The following is a 19,225-nucleotide window of genomic DNA, read 5'->3' as shown; positions in this document are numbered from 1 at the left end:
GAAAAGTCCTGATTGGGTAGGAATGATCAGGCTACGGGGACTAAATAACAGGCAAATGCCTCTTTTTACTACAACAGTCCACTGCCAGGGCAACTTTTTGTGAAATGTTTCTTGCTATATATGCATTCATTTGCTCTTACTAGAATTTTATATCATGGCCTGGAAAGAACTTCTATTTCCAGGCAAGAGTCCCCTGAATCATAACAGATGTTGGAAACACTACATGACTGGTAGAGAAAGAAAAGGAGGAGGAGATATCAGCAAGGATGGTCAGTAACAGAGAGGAAAAGAAGGCCCCCTAAGTGAGGGGACAAGGAGAGAAACTGATGAGCTCGCTAAAGCGAAATCATGCCACTCCTTCAAACTCCATGCCTTAGAGGATCAGCGGATCACCTCCATCTGCAAATGAGATTTTGAAAGAGACTAAGGTGAAATTCTGAGGCAAAGGAAAAGGAGGGAGTGTTCAGATACCAGGAGAATGTGCTTATTTGCAATGGTACATAAGCACTTATTGAAATCAGCAGTTCTTTGGAATTTAAAAGGAAAAATCTGATCAATTTTGCTACCATTCATTCAATGATTCGTTGTTAAACTCCTTACTATGTAACAGGAAAGCTTTTAGGTGAGGATGGTGTACGGAGTATATCAGTAGACAAAACACACAAGGTCTGCATGAAAGACACACTATTTTGATAACCTCATGAATAAATGATCAATCATACCTATATAAGAGTTATGAACACAAACAAAAGATATGTAATGAAAGGGTTTCCTCTCCTTCCTTTATACACTGGAAAAGATAATGATCAAATAACTGCGAAAACAAACATAAAATTGCAACTGTTATGCATGCTGCAAAGGAGAGGTAGATGGTTCTATGACAGAATCACTAGAAGATCAGAACTTGTCAGAGATAAGAGATGGCTTCCTTGAGGAAGGGATATTTGAAGTTTCACCTGAAAGCTGAATGGAATTGGTAAGGGTTGCCCTGCAACAAAGAATTTAAAGGCAGAGACATAGTGAAACAGAGGGAAAGTTTGAACTTTAAGGGGAGCGTCTATTACCCTGATCTAGAGGGGAGGCTTTTCCTTTGCTTGACAGGGTGAGACCATTTGATGACAGTTCTACTTAGAAATCTAGTCCTCTTAGTGCACAGAAAAGCCCGTGGCTTTTTATTTTAATGGGAATATGAGGAGGTGTAGTTTGGTGGTTCTTAATTTTGGTCCATTGTGTCACTTTGGGACCTGGCTGGGACCACTTTGGCCTGGTCCCGAAGTCATCTCCCTGCAAAGCCTGTACTCTTCACTGGGACCCCCACGTGGGCAGTCTGGGCAGTTTTTTCCCCTTGAACCTTATCATTCCCTTCCCCAGATGCTCATGCCATCTTTCTGCCTAACAGACGGGTAATTAGGTGAAGGAGGGGCTGGGATGGAGTGGGGAAGAGTTCTCTAGGAAAAGGTCAAGATAAATGGAGTGATCAAACAGCTGCAAGGCCAGTGTTGAGGAATGGAGAGTGTTTGTATAGAGTATGCTGCAAACTGAGACTGGAAAAAAATGTAAGCGCAAGATACGCAGGAGTCTATAAATCATATTTATCTTTACTCTCAAATCATTAAAGGGTTTTTTTCTTGGAGATAATATCATCAGATTTGGTCTTGAGAGGCTCCCCCTGGCTGCAGTGAGTAAAATGGTTTACAGGAACAAGAACGGATGCAGATAGGTCAGTCAGTAGGCTGCTGTAGCAGTTCAGGTCGTGGGAGACCATAGCTTGCATTAGAGAGTTGGTGATGGTGGAAGAGACGGGGTTTCAACAAGACGCAAAGCCAGTATGCAGGAAACACGTTAGGTCTTTGATTGGGCAGGGGAGGTGCTTACAGTCCCAAAAAGCTACATTCTTTTTTCAAACAAGAATTTGCTTTGCAGGATGCAGAAAAAATGACAATGGCATTTTAAGAAACACAAACAACCAAGGAGCCCTATCATGTCCTTTCTTAGTCACATAAATTTGTGGTTTTGGCCAATTACTTATTGATGAAAATGATGACATAAAAGGAGAGGAAAATACAGGGAAACCCATAGTTACTTTTCCTCTTAGTTCTTCTGTGGAGAAAATGGGAATTTCTGACCAGGATTTCTGCCTGGCCTTAATAGCACCCACTGTATATATATATATATAAAAGCTTGTTTGCACATCTATGGGATGTTTACCATCGACAGAGGGGTTGGATAGTCATGGAGGGAAGGAGGTGGAGAGGAAACACCCATTCTCACCTCTCCAGAGTTCCTGGTATGTAATTGGTCAGGCGTCTGTCAGTCACCAGAGACCCGCCCACAGCATTCCTCACAGTGCTAGGGGCGGGGAAGTAGAGGGCTCAGGAGCGAGTGGTGTGAGCTTGAGAGCAGGGAGCTTGGAAAGCGGAGCAGGGAAGCCTGGAGGGAAGACTATGAGAGAACAGGGCTGGTGGGGGGAAGCCAGAGAAGACGAGAGACTGAGAACTACTGCCTTGAGAATAAAACCCCCTTTAAAGCTCAAGTTCTTGCCCTTACCTTTATGAACTGGTTCCACTGAATTCATAGGGAACTTGCCAGGGCAGGGAACCCCCTCCTTCTGGAGCAACACCTCCAGGAGGCACTTTTCCCCTGCTTTTTTGAACAAGACATCCTACATTTTCATTTTGCAGTGGATCCCAAAAATTATGTAGCAGGCCCTGCATAATACATTTCTTACTGGCTTGTAATTGCCTTTTTTTTTTTTTACTTGCTTAATTCCTACTAGATTGCCCCACTGCTAAATGCATGGTAAGCAGATGGAAATGCCAAATAAAAATAAATCTGGACATGAGGAAGGAGAGGCTGTATTTGAAAGGATTATTATATTAGGAGGAGAGGACTATTACAATACAGAGACTGCTCTGACCTTATGATCTGTAAGTGTCTCCATGGCCTTTATAAGAACAGAAGATCTGGATGCAGACATGTGAATGCACAGGAAAGCCCACATGAGGACACACGGAGAAGGCACCATCTGAAGCCAAGGAGAGAGGCCTCGCAGGCACCGAACCTGCTGACACCTTGCTCTTGGAATTCCGTTAGAAAATACATTTCTGTTGTTTAAGTCACCCAGTCTGTGGCATTTTGTTATGGTAGTCCTAGTAGACTAAAACAATCTTCTATTTTTGAGATGCTTTATTATATTCTGTATGTAAGTCTTTTGTCACAAATATCTATTGCAAATATTTTTCTACTCGACTCACTTGCCTTTTCATTTTCTTAATGGTGTCTATCAAAGAACAGAAGTCTTTTATTTCATGAAGTCAAATTATGTCATTTTTTTTGGTGAGATTTGTGCTTATTGTGGAGTCATTCCCAGCCCCTCACTCTGCCTCCTCATAGTAGCCAAGGTCTGATTAGGAGACAAAAACCACACCAGATACTTCACCAGAAAAGTTTAATAGAAACACTTAAATAGTAAAGTGTAGTGAACTACTAAAAAAGATTCTAAGAGAATCCTAAGAGATACAGAAATAGCAACTACAGATGGCAGCAATGACCCCTAAAGCCAAGGGATGGCGAACAAGGAAGGAAATTTCAAAATATGGAGGCATCTCTCCCACCAAGCCTGAGATTCAGTCCTCCAGGGAGATGTGGCTGTCACAGGAGCCCATTGCTGGCTGGGGACACAATGGAATGGCTGGGGGACATGAGCCACAGCAGCCCCCCAGGAGGTGAGAGAGAAACTGGATGGAGGCCATAGACCTCAGCTGGTCTACAGGACTCACCTACTACAGCTCAGGACTCATGATCCGCATTTGTCAGAACACTCCTTGCATGGGAGGGAATTCAGCACCAAAAACACTGAGGAGCCAGACAAGTAAAGAGGAAAACCAGGAAAACAGAGCGCAACAGAATCTGCGAGTTAATGTCTACTGCTCTTAAGAGAACTGTCTCTACACCAGTTTTTTGTTGTTCGTGGTTTGAGATTTTTCTTCTTTTAGCCCATCTTCATCAAATCCTACTTAAGCTTTATACCTTCCAGTACCAGCTCAGATGGCACTTCTTCCAATTTCCTTCTCAAACCGCAGAGTGTGGTTAGGCGGCCCTTTGCTGCCAAAGGCGCTGGCGCCCACCCTGTGAAGACAGCAGAGTTCCTTGAAGCAAGAGGTCATGTTTCCTCCGCATCACTTCTCCAGATCTAACACACTACTCAGCAGGTTGTTAGCTCTGAAGCCTTTGATAAAGCTATTTTTCAATCTGAGTAAATCACTCTGCTCTGTTACAAACCACTTACTCACACTTCTGTCACTGAATTTATTACCTATTATTGTCTGTGTTGTTTCATCTCCCAAAGAAAGTATTGGCTACTAATCTTTGCATTCCTATGCTGACAAGTACTGTGCACTGCACAGAATAGGCATTTTCACATTTGCTGTATTAAATGTCAACAAACTCATGAAAGCCCATTATAATGCATTCAAACAGATTCAGCGATCGGCATGTGAACTGATTCTGAGGACATTTCCTTTAATAACTTTATCTAGAGGCATGAACAAACCTTGGCTGCAAGAAACAAATTAGCTTTGATAGGGCAATTTCTTATTGCAAGGAGTAGGGCGGCTGTTGAAACTCTGGAATGAGTGGAATCAGGCCCTTCCTCACTGGTAGGAGTGTTCTGTTGCTCCCTCTGCACGACCTCTCTGCTTTAGCTCCCCCATCAGAGTGGCCTGCATCCTTTTCCTCCTTTCTTTTCTTGCCTGGTAACAATGATGGATTACAGGCAGAGGAAAGCTCTGTTGATAAACATTCCCTAAGGTTGAAGATAGCTCCCTAGAGCTCCAGAATTTACAGCGTGAATGGAGGCATTCAAGAGAGATTCCCCACGGAGACTAGATTCTTTTATTCAGTCCCTAAATGAGAATGAAGGGACTGATTTACCCAACTTCTGTCAAGTGCCTATTCCTAGTTCAGGCAACTGTAGGGTCATGTGGCAAGAGCATGGCTAACAGTCATCCCTGTAACTATGAGGGTAGGGGAGTAGAGGACAGGTTAGGAAGGAATGGAAACTAAATAAACTTAGAAGGAACTTAATACAATGTCCACTACACAGAGCCACTGGCCAGCATTTTAGAAGGAGGAAACCTTCTTAAATGTCTTGAGGGGCTGGCCTCAATGTAATAGTCAGTAATACAATGTAGACTGGGTAGGGTCAGGTTTGATAGGACTTGGCAGACATGAAGGGCCTAGAACTCATCCCTAGTCACATCAGCTACGACCACTTACGGGGCTGAGGCTCTTTAGGCAGCTCCATTCTTCTTGGTACTGGCTTACTAATGCGTGAGGCCTGGCCAGCAGGTGGAGGCATTGGGGCTGTGGACACATGGAGGCTCATGTTTTCCAGTGTTTTGTGTACTGGTAGCATATCTTTAACCAAACTGACTGTTTTGAAAGCATTTTTTATGTAGCTAAATATGTTTTGGTAAGTATGAAAAAATTTCATTTCATTATATTTCATTACATCTCATACCATTTGTTATATATTTATTGTAGATGACATTGAGCAAGCTGTATATTAAATGCCTCATTTGTCTTACTAGTAGAAAATGACAAAGGAAATTAGACCCCCTTCCCTCCTATGAAGATCCCTGAATTTTCTGATCTCTCTGCTGTCTATTGTCAACTGCTTACTCTCACATAATCATATGGACTTTTAAAATCTTAACCAAAAACTTATTGACTAGAAAGGGTCCCATGGCCATCTAACCACCAAGGGTAACCTAACCACATGCTGGATGGAGAGTTGGAGCTACTTGGTGACCAGAACTACAGACTGCTTTTCCTCTGCCATTCACATTCCCCAAACACATCTCCACCTTAACACTTCAGGGATGTGTTATTCCAATGAGAATCACCTATATTTCAAAATTAAAGAAAATAGGACAATCTTATCAGGAAGTAATAGATCCTTAATGTTGAAATTTTGGTTGTAGAAGTGGGATTACAGAAATTGAAAAGGATTTTGTAAGTCTGGGGAAAGGAAATCCTGGGGCAAAATACCTCTAAAACCAAAATCAGTCAAAGGGAGAAATAAAGTTTAAAATCCATTTATTGCTTACAAACCAGTCCAGGGCCATTTCTCTTTCCTGCTCCAGCAGAACCAAAACCAGCTCTTCCCCTCACTTCTCAGATACAAATAAGCCCTCCATTGCCCAGGTAATTACCTATTGACATGGAGATGAACTTCTCTCCACCCTTGAGGATATGCAAATGCACTAAAGCCAGGAGAGATATTCTGTAAATATTGAAATTTTACCCACAGCCCATCACTCCAGAAATCTTGCCTTACAATCTACTCGTTCCCCCTCTTCTGCAATGGTCCCTGGGCTAGAAAACTGGAGCATTGCGACCAGACTAATGACATACAGTAGCAACAGCAATAAAATAATGATAATCCTCAAGCCAGAGGATTCAGCTAGGTTCAAAGTCTTACGCAGATTAAGTCCATAGCTCGTCCATTCCAAGGCAGGCAGCAGCTGAGGGTTCAGAGCAACCATCATGCGGCAGCTGTAGCCAGGGGGTGCATTCAGGCCACAAGGACTACAGGGGAAAATAACCTTAAGGGCAATAAGACACGTTTTAATAACACCAGCATAGGCAAATCTTGTCCATCAGGTAGAATACATGCAAAGAGTGGTCCTGTGATACAACAGTGGCAGGAATGGGATCTCATCCTGGTCTAGCATACCAGACTCTCACCCCTCTCTCTGTGGGAGTTACAGATGGGTCGAGAGGTACATGCACTGGCCATAAATATAAAACAAAACTTCCTTGCAAGATGCTCTTAGCTCCTGGACATTTTGGGTACACTACCGTGATCTTTGGGGGCCACTGCTGTTACTCCAGGAATACACACAAAGCCAGTTTCCAGGCCTTTTCCCGAAGGTGCCAGAAGTGCCAGCCATTGCTGGTCCATGTGTCGAAATGTCCAGGGCCACGTCCATTCAATAGTGTCTCCAGAGTTTAATGCAGTAGGGGCTGGCAGCAGGATGTTACTCTGCTGGCCATATCCTGGCTTCAATAACTTTTCTTTGGTTTGGACATACAATTGTATAGGAGAGGCATATCCACAGGGTTCAAAGCTCCTTTAGGTGGCTTCTCATTCAAACGCTGCAGCACTGTCCATAGGTGAACTGACCAACCCTGTAGACTATTGGTGTCCAACTTAAGGCCAGATTTCAACAAACCATTGTACCTCTCTGTTATGCCTGTCTCAGTAGGATTATATGGTACATGCAATTTCCACTTTATTCCTAACTGCTGCACCCATGTCCAGTAAAGTGGGTGCCTTGATTGCTCTCAATCACCTGCAGTCGGCCATAGGCTGCAAAGAGATGCTCTAGGCTCCTCTTGGTAGTTTGCTGATCTGCACAACATGCAGGGCACTCCTTCTGGACTTGGCTGACTTCTTCAAAGGTCAATGGCAAGCCCCACCGACGGGCTACAGTCCACATTGTCTTTTGCCCTATGTGCAACAAACACTGATGAAGCCATTGGGCCACATCAGAGGCAGGCTTTCCTTCTAGCCAACACACCTGGGCCAATGCATCTGCTTCATTACTCCCTGGGGATGCCTAAAGCAAATGGGCAGTCACATGATACTCAGGTGTCTGTGCCATGCCACTCCATGGCCTTTGGGTCCAGTCTTGCACCCTGTGATGGGATAGGTAGTTATCACCTTGGTCAGAGCTGGTTGATGGGCTCCGTAGCCAACAAGGCATGGTACACAGCAGCCAGTTGCTCTTCTATCAAGGTGACCCAGACCTCTGCTCCTTTCCATAGTTGTGACCAGGCTCCAGCTGGCAGCACGAGCAACAGCAGTGGCAGCAGCAGCAGCCTTTGGTTCAGGCCACGGGTCGGGGTCGACGTGGCCAGCAGCTGTGGTGGTGCCTCCATTACCACATGAGTGTAGATACACATCCCTCAGCGTGAGCGCCACTTCTCTCCATCATTTCTAGGGGCAGCCCTCCCAAAGGTTGCATCCATTATGACAGATTTCAGGTTCAGAGGAACCCTGTCGACTACCATCAGATGTAGATACAGAACTCCCTGTCCCCTCAAATGAGACCGATGGATAAACGTCTTTATTTAAGTTGGCGCACCGTGCTGGAGTTGTCTGTGAAATGTTATATACTGGGAGTGTGGACCGGAAGGATTCTAGAATTGGTTAAGGAATATTTTAATTACTTTGGTTCCAAATCATCCTAGTTTGTAAACTAACACTTAAAATATCTTGCTTTTTCTAACTACTAAGAAATAAACCATATTTCATCCATTTAATTTTTATACTCCCATGCATTCCTTTCAGATTAATTGCACCATTATAAAACTCTTCTCATTAATCACACTCCTCTTCATGTCCTGTAGTCTTCTCAAGTCGGAGCACATCTTCACGTTGTCCACAAGATGGCGATGGAAGCCCACCCGCGCCACAAAGGAGGAGGAAAAATTAGTCAGGATGGAAGAGGGAGGTGGGACTTCCTAATGTTTTTAAACCAGTGTTAATTGGAAAAGGACAGTTGCATTTTACAGCCTCGGATATTGGGCTTTTAAAAAGCCCAATAAAAAAAACTTTCAGAAAGACACGTTAATGACAAAGTGTTTTTAGTAATCTAATTAGACTACATTTTCTGGTGATATTTTTTTAATGAAACAAAATGGCAGTGAAAGACCACTGCCTGGGTTGAGTTTGCTATGTTTTTTTAAGTTCTCAGTAATCTGCTTATTGAAGTTTTTTAACTTGGGGAAGAAACACAAAGTGGCCTTCTTCATTCAATGTGCTAAAAGGTCTTACACTTTTTGGAATCCAGCTAAGGCATACGAAGGAAAATGCTTAGTGGAGATCATCAACTGCTGGAGACTGGACCACATACCTTTACTCCTAGATTCTGGAGTCTTTTAGGTAACCCTCTCATCTTCCTCTATGACTGCCCCTATTTCTCATCCTATTCACTGAATTACTGAGATAACTGGGATCTTGGGGGTTTCAATCTTTTTGCATTTCAGAGTTCTCATGCAGTGAATTATTTTTTAAATACCTACGATTCTGTGAGAACAAAACGTACCTAAAACAATTCCAGGCACACAGGAGGTGATCAAAAAATGGCAACAATTATTATTTTTACCTCCAACTTTTACCTTATTTTAAAGGTGAACATGTTATTAATTATAGTGGTTTCTGTACAGTTCCTAATATTTGTGCTTAATTGATCATGAACAAAATTATAACAATACACATTAGTTTATACACGTGCAAATAAACTATGAAAATGTCTTTATTTTTTATCTATGAAGAACTCATGTATTTGCAACCATTCAAGTTTTTAGCTGCTTTAACCTGGTTGGCTGATTACAGCATAATACACACATGCACACAGACACACACACACACACACACACACACACACACACACACAAGAAATGTTACCTAAATCCAGAGTAAGCCTCAAAACACATATTTTCCAAATTCTAGTTGTAGGGAGAAATTAATAGATACCAAACTTGCTAACTTTCTCTGCCCTTAGTTATAGAGAAAATATATGGATTATATGACCTGGTTTCAGCTCCACAAGTTACAGCTCCGTTGGAGTTCCATGGAAAACAAAGGAAGAATTCTTTTTGTCTTGGAAAGTAGACAAGAAATCCCGACTTTGCTTATATATCATAAATCTCCCAGATGCAAGAAACAAGAACCAATGGGCCTAGAGATGCCTTTCAGGTTGTTTGTGTAATCTACAGCTGGGCACCATGGGATCCGGTGTCTCAGGGGGGCCCCGTTCAGTGATTATGAGACTAATTTGATAAACAATATTCTATTATGAGTTGCCTTAAAGATGTAATACAGAGGTCTTTCACAGAAAAAGTCAGAAGTAAAGCTTCCTATAATACCTCTATATTACCCTTCCTCTCTCCCAAGTTCCCTACTCAGAGCTAAAATTCCCCACCTCTTCTTTCCATCTCCCAGTCCCTGTTGTTCTGTCACAGTTTTGCTTCTACTTTGTTCATCATCTTCATCCCACGTGGTGTAAAAGTTGAAAAGCTATCCATTCTTGTGTCCCTGCACACCAACCACATATAGAGGACACCAAAGGCTACCCTTTCTCTCTTTGGTAAGAAGCATGTGCCGACCCTTAGAATGTATACCTCTCTTCCTGCATTTTTTTCTCCAGAGAAATTTTCTCAGAGGGAATTTCCACAGAATACTACTCCCTACTTTGTTATACTTAAAAGGAGAAAATCTCATGGGAGAAATTCCTGTTTAAAATAACCCTCTCCCATAACAATTTCCTATAGTTCAAGCTCCATAATGTTGTATAAGTCTGTGAGAGTAATGATAAGGGCTGGTTTTAGTTTATTACATAATAACTGTGTACAAGAATCAACTTGATTTCTACTTTTCATTAGTGAAGGAGAAAGTTGTTGTAAGAAAAAACCTTTTTGAAAGAGACTGTGAACCAAGAAAATGAAGAAAATCTTCTTCAGTCCTTGAACAAAATGTAGAGGAAAGAAAAGAATTCCACAGGAAGGACATTGTATTAGTTGACTAGGGCTGCAATAACAAAATACCACAGACTGGATGGCTTAGACAATAGAAATTCATTTTCTCATAGTCTTTGGGCCTAAAAGCCCAAGAAAAAGTGTCAGCAGGTTTGGGGTCCTCCAAATCATCTCTCTCAGGCTGCAGATGGCGCCCTCTAGATATACCCTCACAAGGTCTTTCCTCTGAGAACATATGTGCGCATCCTAATACCCTCTCTTACAAGGACACCAGTCACACTGGGTTAGGGCCTATCCATATGAACTCCTTGTACCTTAATTGCCTCTTTGAAGGTCCTGTCTCCAAAGACACCACGGAGTTATTAGGGGTTAGAACTTCAACATGCCAATTATGAAGGGACACAGTTCAGCCCTGAACAGAGATTTACATTTTATTGGCATTTTAGTTGGATGTGCCTTTAAAGACATTAGGGATATTAATAAAATTTTTATAGTTATTAAAAATATCACAACAAATGAAATCCAAATGGCAAATAAAATGACAAGTTATGGAATCTGGAATTGAGAGAAAGTGTAGAGCGTGTGTAGTTGAACTTCCCTCTCAATGTGAGGAAGCCTTTTTCAGGATTCCCAGAATCTGATACTTGAACATATCTCATGTATCTAATTAAACTCATTTGTACTTATTCTAACATCTGAAACAACAGAGCTACCACTCTTCAGTAGAAAGTTTTCAAATATTTTAGGGAGTTTACCATTTCTCATGGTGTTATCTTCTCTAGTTCAAAACCCCTCAAATTTCTGGACTTTTTTTTATGACAAGTTTTTTAAATATCTTGTCATCACAGTGTCATCCCTAACTGAATTCCTATGTTTGACTTTTTTTAAATCTGGCATTTTTGGGGGAGAGAATTGTTTTCACACAGTTGATTTTTTCATGTGATTGAAAATTTATTTTTTCAACTAGTAAAAAAAAAAGTAACTAAATCCTCTGTAATGCAGAAACATCCTTTTTAGAATATTTGAACTTAACAGTTTCATAAACAAAAATAAATCTATTTCCTATATCAACTTTGCCTGCTGCCAGCAGATGGCACTGAAGACTGTGAGTAGTAATTTTAGTCTAGATGGGTGCTTCCCAGCTTTCATGTCATGGCACGCTAGAATATGAGTATTTTTGTGGGGTAAATAGGCAAAGGTGTTGTTGCCAAAGTTGCCTAGCCTGGGGATCACCCAAAGGCCCCCTCAGCTGTCCCACCATCTAAGGAGGACTGATATTTTGTCACCTCTTTTAATGCATTGCAGCCCACTGGGGGCCTACCATGCAGGTGGGGAAATTCTGATCTGGGTCATCTTCTTACTAATTTGTAACCTATTATTACCTTAATTTTTAAATGTATCTTATACAAATTAATTCCAACATTTATTTCAGTGAAAAAGCAGTGAGAATTTTGAAGGCATTTTGAATGAGAAGATGGTAAAAGCAGAGATTTAAGACTGGAAACATAATCATGAGATATACTGTGAAATGGGACACAGCATTTGAAAGTAGAAACAATTCTAATGGGAAAAGAGTCAACCATGCTGCAATGAAGATGCCACTTGCAATGAACTGAACTGTATCCTACTTTGAAGCCCTACCCCTCCATGTGACTGTCTCCGAGATAGGCCTTTCGGGAGGTGATGAAGGGTAAATGAAGTCGTAAGGGTGGGACTCTGATCTGACTGAAATGGCAGCCTTCTAAGAGACACCAGAGAGCTGCCCCTCTCTCCGCAGTGTGAGCACAGTGAGGAGGGGGTGGTCTGCAGACCAGAAGAGGCTGTCGCCAGAACCTGACTGTGCTAGCACCCTGATCTTGGGCTTCCAGTCTCCAGACTGAGAGAAAGTAATTGTTATCTAAACGGCCAGTCTATAGTATCTTGTCACAGCTAATACCCTATTTTTCTACAGCAAACAATAATCAGCAAGAGGAAAGGTAATTGACAAAATGGAAACATTGCTGAATGTGTGGCAAGGTGATCAGTGTCAACACTGGGCACCCATCAACCATTGGTAGGACGTGGGTCAGTACCTTAAAGGCCTAAGAAAGCCCTGCTGCTGCAGAAAGTCAGGGAAGGCCAGGCCCACTTCAGTCTGTGCCACCTCGACAGGAGTCGTGGCGGCAGGTGGGTCCACTGCAGCAGCTGAGTGGTCCCCATAGGGTCATGAAGGCTGATTCTTTCCTTCAGTGGACTTTCAAATGTAAATAACAAGGTGCCCTTTGGAACCTCATTACTCAACATGTGGCCCATGAATCAGGCATCAGCATCGCCTGGGAGCTCATTAGAACTGCAGAATCTGGGAACATCCCAGACCTGCCAAATCAGAAACAAACGCACTTTACTGGCTCCTTGGATAATTCACATGCATATTAAAATTTGAGAGGCATGACTTCACAACTAAAGGTAAGCAAAAAAGAGAAGGGCAAGCTTGGTTCTAAAGCTTCAAAAAACTGGCTCACCTTTGTTTGTGAACTTGCTTATGTGGCTTAGGAGGGTAGGTTTATCTACTTATTCTGGACTTGCAAATATTGGGACTTAAAGAACAATGGAGCTTTGGGAACATAACTTGTTCCTCGTGCGTTAAGGGTTTCTAAGGTTCCAAAAACGGGTTGTATATCCTCACTGTCTCCTAAAACAGAATGAAGGGCATAATTTGGTTTTTCTTTGTAATTGAGAGAGTCAAGGCTATGACTATCTGTATGTATGTATGTGCTTATATATTTATATACTTATAGGCATATATACAGACAGGTATTTCCTTAAGAGTTTTCAAGTTGCACAGTAGGTGCTCAGTAAATGAGAGCTCCCTGAAATCCAGTTCTCTTCAGAATACCAGATTAGAAATTCTCAGATGGCAGAGACTTGTGAGCTGTTTATCATATTCCTAGTGGAATATATAGGGCTGTTCAATTTAGCTAATTGCTTCAAGCTGCTGTGCATTTTCAGTTCCTCCATTTTTCCAGTTTTCTTGTCTTTCCTTTGTTTGTTCTGCCAACTAATAGTGATTGCTGCTTTCAGCATGCCTTTATCAACAGAATTTTCTTCTCCTGCTTTGTGATGGTTTCTAACCTGGAGGACAACACCAAGACATAAAATAATTAAAATGGCAAAGATCAAAGACAAGGACAGAGTATTAAAGGCAGCCAGAGAGAGAACAAAGATTACCTACAAAGGAAAACCCATCAGGTTATCATCAGACTTCTCAACAAAAACCGTACAGGCCAGAAGAGATTGGCATGATATGTTTCATGCAATGAAACAGAAGGGCCTTGAACCAAGAATACTGAATCCAGCACGATTATCATTTAAATTTGAAGGAGGGATTAAACAATTTCCAGGCAAGCAAAAGTTCAGGGAATTTCCCTACAACAAACGACCTTGACAGGATATTTTAAAGGGAATGCTCTAGATGGAAGCACTCCTCCTAAGGCTAAATAGATGTCACCAGAGAAAATAAAATCACAGCAAAGAAAACAGACCAACCAAATACTAACTAAAGGCAAAAAATAAAATCAGCTATTCATAAAAGCAGTCAAAGGATACACAAAAGAGTACAAAATAAAACACCTAACATACAAAGAATGGAGGAGGAAGAATAAGAAGGGAGAGAAATAAAGAATCATCAGACTGTGTTTATAATAGCTTAATAAGAGAGCTAAGTTAGATAGTTAGATAATAAAGAAGCTACCCTTGAACCTTTGGTAACCACAAATCCAAAGCCTGCAATGGCAATAAGTACATATCTTTCGATAATCACCCTAAATGTAAATGGACTGACTGCATCAATCAAAAGACACAGAGAAACAGAATGGATAAAAAAGCAAGACACATCTCTATGCTGCCTATAAGAAACTCACCTCAAACCCAAAGACATACACAGACTAAAAGTGAAGGGATGGAAAAAGATATTTCATGCAAACAATAGAGAGAAAAAAGCAGGTGTTACAGTACTTGTATCAGACAAAATAGACTTCAAAACAAAGAAAGTAAAAGGAGACAAAGAAAGACATTACATAATGATAAAGGGGTCAGTCCAACAAGAGTGTATAACCCTTATAAATTTATATGTATCCAACACGGAGCACCAACATATGTGAAACAAATACTAAAAGAATTAAAGGAGAAAATAGAGTGCAATGCATTCATTCTAGGAGACTTCAACACACCACTCACTCCAAAGGACAGATCCACCATACAGAATATAAGGACACAGAGGCACTGAACAACACACTAGAACAGATGGACCTAACAGACATCTACAGAACTCTACACTGAAAAGCAGCAGGATACACATTCTTCTCAAGTACACATGGAATATTTTACAGAATAGACCACATACTAGGCCACAAAGAGCCTCAGTAAATTAAAAAAGATTGAAATTCTACCAACCAACTTTTCAGATGACAAATGTTTAAAACTAGAATTTAACTATACAAAGAAAACAAAAACGCTCACAAACACATGGAGGCTTACCAACATGCTCCTAAAAAATCAATGGATCAATGACCATATTAAAACAGAGATCAAGCAATATATGGAGACAAATGACAACAACAACAGCATAAAGCCCCAATATCCGTGGGACGCAGTGAAAGCAGTTCTAAGAGGAAAGTATATAGCAATCCAGGCATATTTAAAGAAGGAAGAACAATCCCAAATGAATAGTCTAAAGTCACAATTATTGAAATTGGAAAAGGAAGAACAAATGAGGCCCAAAGTAGGCAGAAGGAGGGACATAATAAAGATGAGAGAAGAAATAAATAAAATTGAGATGAATAAAACAATAGAAAAAAAATCAGTGAAACCAAGAGGTTCTTTGAGAAAATATACAAAATAGATAAACCCCTAACCAGACTTATTAAGAGAAATAGAGAATCTACAAACATCAACAGAATCAGAAATGAGAAACGATAAATCACAATGGACTCCACAGAAATATGAAGAATTATTAGAGAATACTATGAAAATCTATGTGCTAACAAACTGGATAACCAAGAAGAAATGGCAACTTCCTAGAAAAATACAATCTTCCAGTACTGACCGAGGAAGAAACAGAAAATCTAAACAGACCAATTACCAGCAATAAAATTGCATTGGTAATCAAAAAACTACCCAAGAACAAAACTCCCAAGCCAGAGGGATTCACTGCTGAATTTTATCAGACATACAGAGAAGACATAATATCCATTCTCCTTAAAGTTTTCGAAAAAATAGAAGAGGAGGGAATACTTTCAAACTCATTCTATGAAAGCAGCATCACTCTAATACCAAAACCAGGCAAAGACCCCATCAAAAAAGAAAATTACAGACCAATATCCCTGATGAACATAGATGTAAAAATACTCAACAAAATATTAGCAAACTGAATTCAAAGTACATCAGGAGGATCATACAGCATGATCAAGTGGGATTCATCTCAGGGATGCAAGGATGGTATAACATTCGAAAATCCATTAACATCATCCACCACATCAACAAAAAGAAGGACAAAAACCACATGATCATCTCCATAGATGCTGAAAAAGCATTCGACAAAATTCAGCGCCATATATGACATACCCACAGCCCACATCATACATAACAGCGAGCTGAAAGCTTTTCACCCAAGTTTGGGAACAAGACAGGAATGCCCATTCTCACCACTTTTATTCAACATAGTGCTGGAGGTCCTAGCCACAGCAAACAGACAAAACAAAGAAATACAAGGTATCCAGATTGGTAAAGAAGTTGTCAAACTGTCCCTGTTTGCAGATGACATTATATTGTACATAAAAAACCCTAAAGACTCCACTCCAAAACTACTAGAACTAATATCGGAATTCAGCAAAGTTGCAGGATACAAAATTAATACACAGAAATCTGTTGCTTTCCTGTACACTAACAATGAACTAGCAGAAAGAGAAATCAGGAAAACAATTCCATTCACAATTTCATCAAAAAGAATACAATTCCTAGGAATAAACCTAACCAAGGAAGTGAAAGATCCATAACCTGAAATCTACAAGACACTCTTGAGAGAAATTAAAGAGGGCACTAATAAATGGAAATTCATCCCATGGTCTTGGCTAGGAAGAATTAATATTGTCAAAATGGCCATCCTGCCTAAAGCAATCTACAGATTCAATGCAATCCCTATCAAAATACCAACAGCATTCTTCAAAGAAACTGGATCAAATAGTTCTAAAATTCATATGGAACCACAAAACACCCTGAATAGCCAAGGCAATCCTGAGAAGGAAGAATAAAGCAGGGGGAATCTTGCTTCCCAACTTTAAGCTCTACTACAAAGCCACAGTAATCAAGACAATTTGGTACTGGTACAAGAACAGACCACCGACCAGTGGAACAGAATAGAGAGTCCAGATATCAACCCAAACATAATACCGTCAATGAACATATGATAAAGGAGCCATATATATACAAGGGGGAAATAACAGCCTCTTCAACAGCTGGTGTTGGCAAAACTGGACAGCTACATGTAACTGAATGAAAGTGGATCATTGTCTAACCCCATACACAAAAGTAAATTCAAAAGGGATCAAAGACCTGAATGTAAGTTATGAAACTATAAAACTCTTAGAAAAAAACATAGGAAAAAATCTGTTGAACATAAACATAAGCAACTTCTTCATGAACGTATCTCCCCAGGCAAGGGAAACAAAAGCAAAAATGAACAAGTGGGACTATATCAAGCTGAAAAGCTTCTGTATAGCAAAGGACACCATCAATAGAACAAAAGACATCCTACTGTATGGGAGAATAAATTCATAAATGACATATCTGATAAAGGGTTGTCATCCAAAATATATAAAGAACTCACACATCTCAACAAACAAAAAGCAAATAATCCAATTAAAAAATGGGCAGAGGATGTGAACAGACACTTCTCCAAAGACGAAATTCACATGGCCAATAGACACATGAAAAGATGCTCCACATTGCTAATCATCAGAGAAATGCAAATTAAAACCACAATGAGATATCACCTCACACCAGGTAGGATGGCCACCATCCAAAAGATAAACAACAAATGTTGGTGAGGATGTGGAGAAAGGGGAACCCTCCTACACTGCTGGTGGGAATGTAAATTAGTTCAACCATTGTTGAAAGCAGTATGGAGGTTCCTCAAAAAACTCAAAATAGAAATACCATTTGACCTGGAAATTCCACTCCTAGGAATTTACCCTAAGAATACAGGAGCCCAGTTTGAAAAAGACATATGCAACCCTATGTTTATTGCAGTATTATTTACAATAGCCACAAAATGGAAGCAACCTAAGTGTCCATCAGTGGATGAATGGATAAAGAAGATGTGGTACATATACACAATGGAATATTATTCAGCCATAAGAAGAAAACAGATCCTACCATTTGCAACAACTTGAATGGAGCTACAGAGTACTATGCTCAGTGAAGTAAGCCAGGTGGAAAAAGACAACTATCAAATGCTTTCGCTCATCTGTGGAGTATAAGAACAAAGAAAAAAGCTGAAGGAACAAAATAGCAGCAGACTCAGAGAACCCAAGAATGGACTAACAGTTTCCAAAGGGAAGGGGACTGGGGAGGATGGGTGGGAAGGGAGAGATAAGGGGGAAAAAAACGGGCATTACTATTAGTAGACCTAATGTAGTGGGGGCACGGGGAGGCCAGAAGACAAGTAGTGATTCCATAGCATCTTACTATGCTGATGGACAGTGACTGAATGGGGTTTGTGCAGGCGACTTGACAATGGGGCAGTCTATTAAGCATAATGTTCCTCATGCAATTGTAGACTAATGATACCAAAAAAAGAAAAAGAAAAAAAACCCCTAAAAGCATTGCATTATTCCACAACGCAGTAACGCAGTTTATGCTATGAACTCATTCAAAGTAGAAGTATCGCTCCAGAAATACCATCTTGTGAGATGCCAATCCGAATTCAATGTTCTTGAACAACTTCACTGCTAACACAGAGTGACTGTGGCACACTCAGGATTCCAAGATGGCAAAACGACTTCAGCAATATAGTCCAGGACTTGATAGCCAATTAGACTGCTGGGACACGTCAGAGAGTCAAACATTTCGCTAATGTAGACAAAGCAAGCTGAGTTTTTTGCTTTGGATGTTATTGTTTTTGTTCTAAATACCAACAGGACGGGCCAACCCTTGGCAAAATTCATGAGGAAGATGAAGTTTGTTTTCCAGTCTCCATTCCTCCATTTTCTCTGTCCCCTTCCCTAGATTTAAGTCAGTGGGAAAAGTTCTGGATAATGCAATTCTTGTGTTAAACGTACAGAAATGTTCTTCCTTTATCTAGGATTATAATTTCCCTACAGACTGGAAGGCTGAATGCCGTATTTCCTTTGGAATGAATATTAAAGGGCGACAAATTTAATATTAAAACACAAAACAAAACCCAGTATCTAAGGGCGAGATGAGTCCGGTCGGGCCTTGCCCTGGGCTCCGGATGTCATCACAGCCGTAGAATCTCCTTCCAGAACCGCCGGCCCAGGCCCGCCGCGTGTCCGGCCTCCGCCGCGGCGGGGAGCGGGCCCCAGGTTCCCTTCTCCTACCGAGGTCCATGCCTCTCGCCTCGAAGAGACGATGGCTCCTCCTGGGCCGGAGCCGTGGTCAGGGGCTGGCAGCCAGGCCGCGG

General features: G+C 41.0%; 1 long non-coding RNA gene across 1 annotated transcript; it reads right to left on the bottom strand.

Annotated features, from left to right (window-relative positions):
• Positions 1 to 6,082: 6,082 nt before the first annotated feature.
• LOC140849579 (uncharacterized) lies at positions 6,083 to 19,169 on the bottom strand. The gene is made up of 2 exons (XR_012131627.1): positions 18,484 to 19,169; positions 6,083 to 13,659 (listed from the first exon to the last, which is right to left on the bottom strand). It is a non-coding gene; the product is annotated as an uncharacterized lncRNA (long non-coding RNA).
• Between the last annotated feature and the right edge of the window lie 56 nt (positions 19,170 to 19,225).

The sequence above is a fragment of the Manis javanica genome, chromosome 5 (genome assembly GCF_040802235.1).
Source record: "Manis javanica isolate MJ-LG chromosome 5, MJ_LKY, whole genome shotgun sequence".
In the NCBI taxonomy this organism is placed as follows: Eukaryota; Metazoa; Chordata; class Mammalia; order Pholidota; family Manidae; genus Manis; species Manis javanica.
Note: the sequence above shows the minus strand (reverse complement) of the source record. Positions and strands in the feature narration are given on the sequence as shown.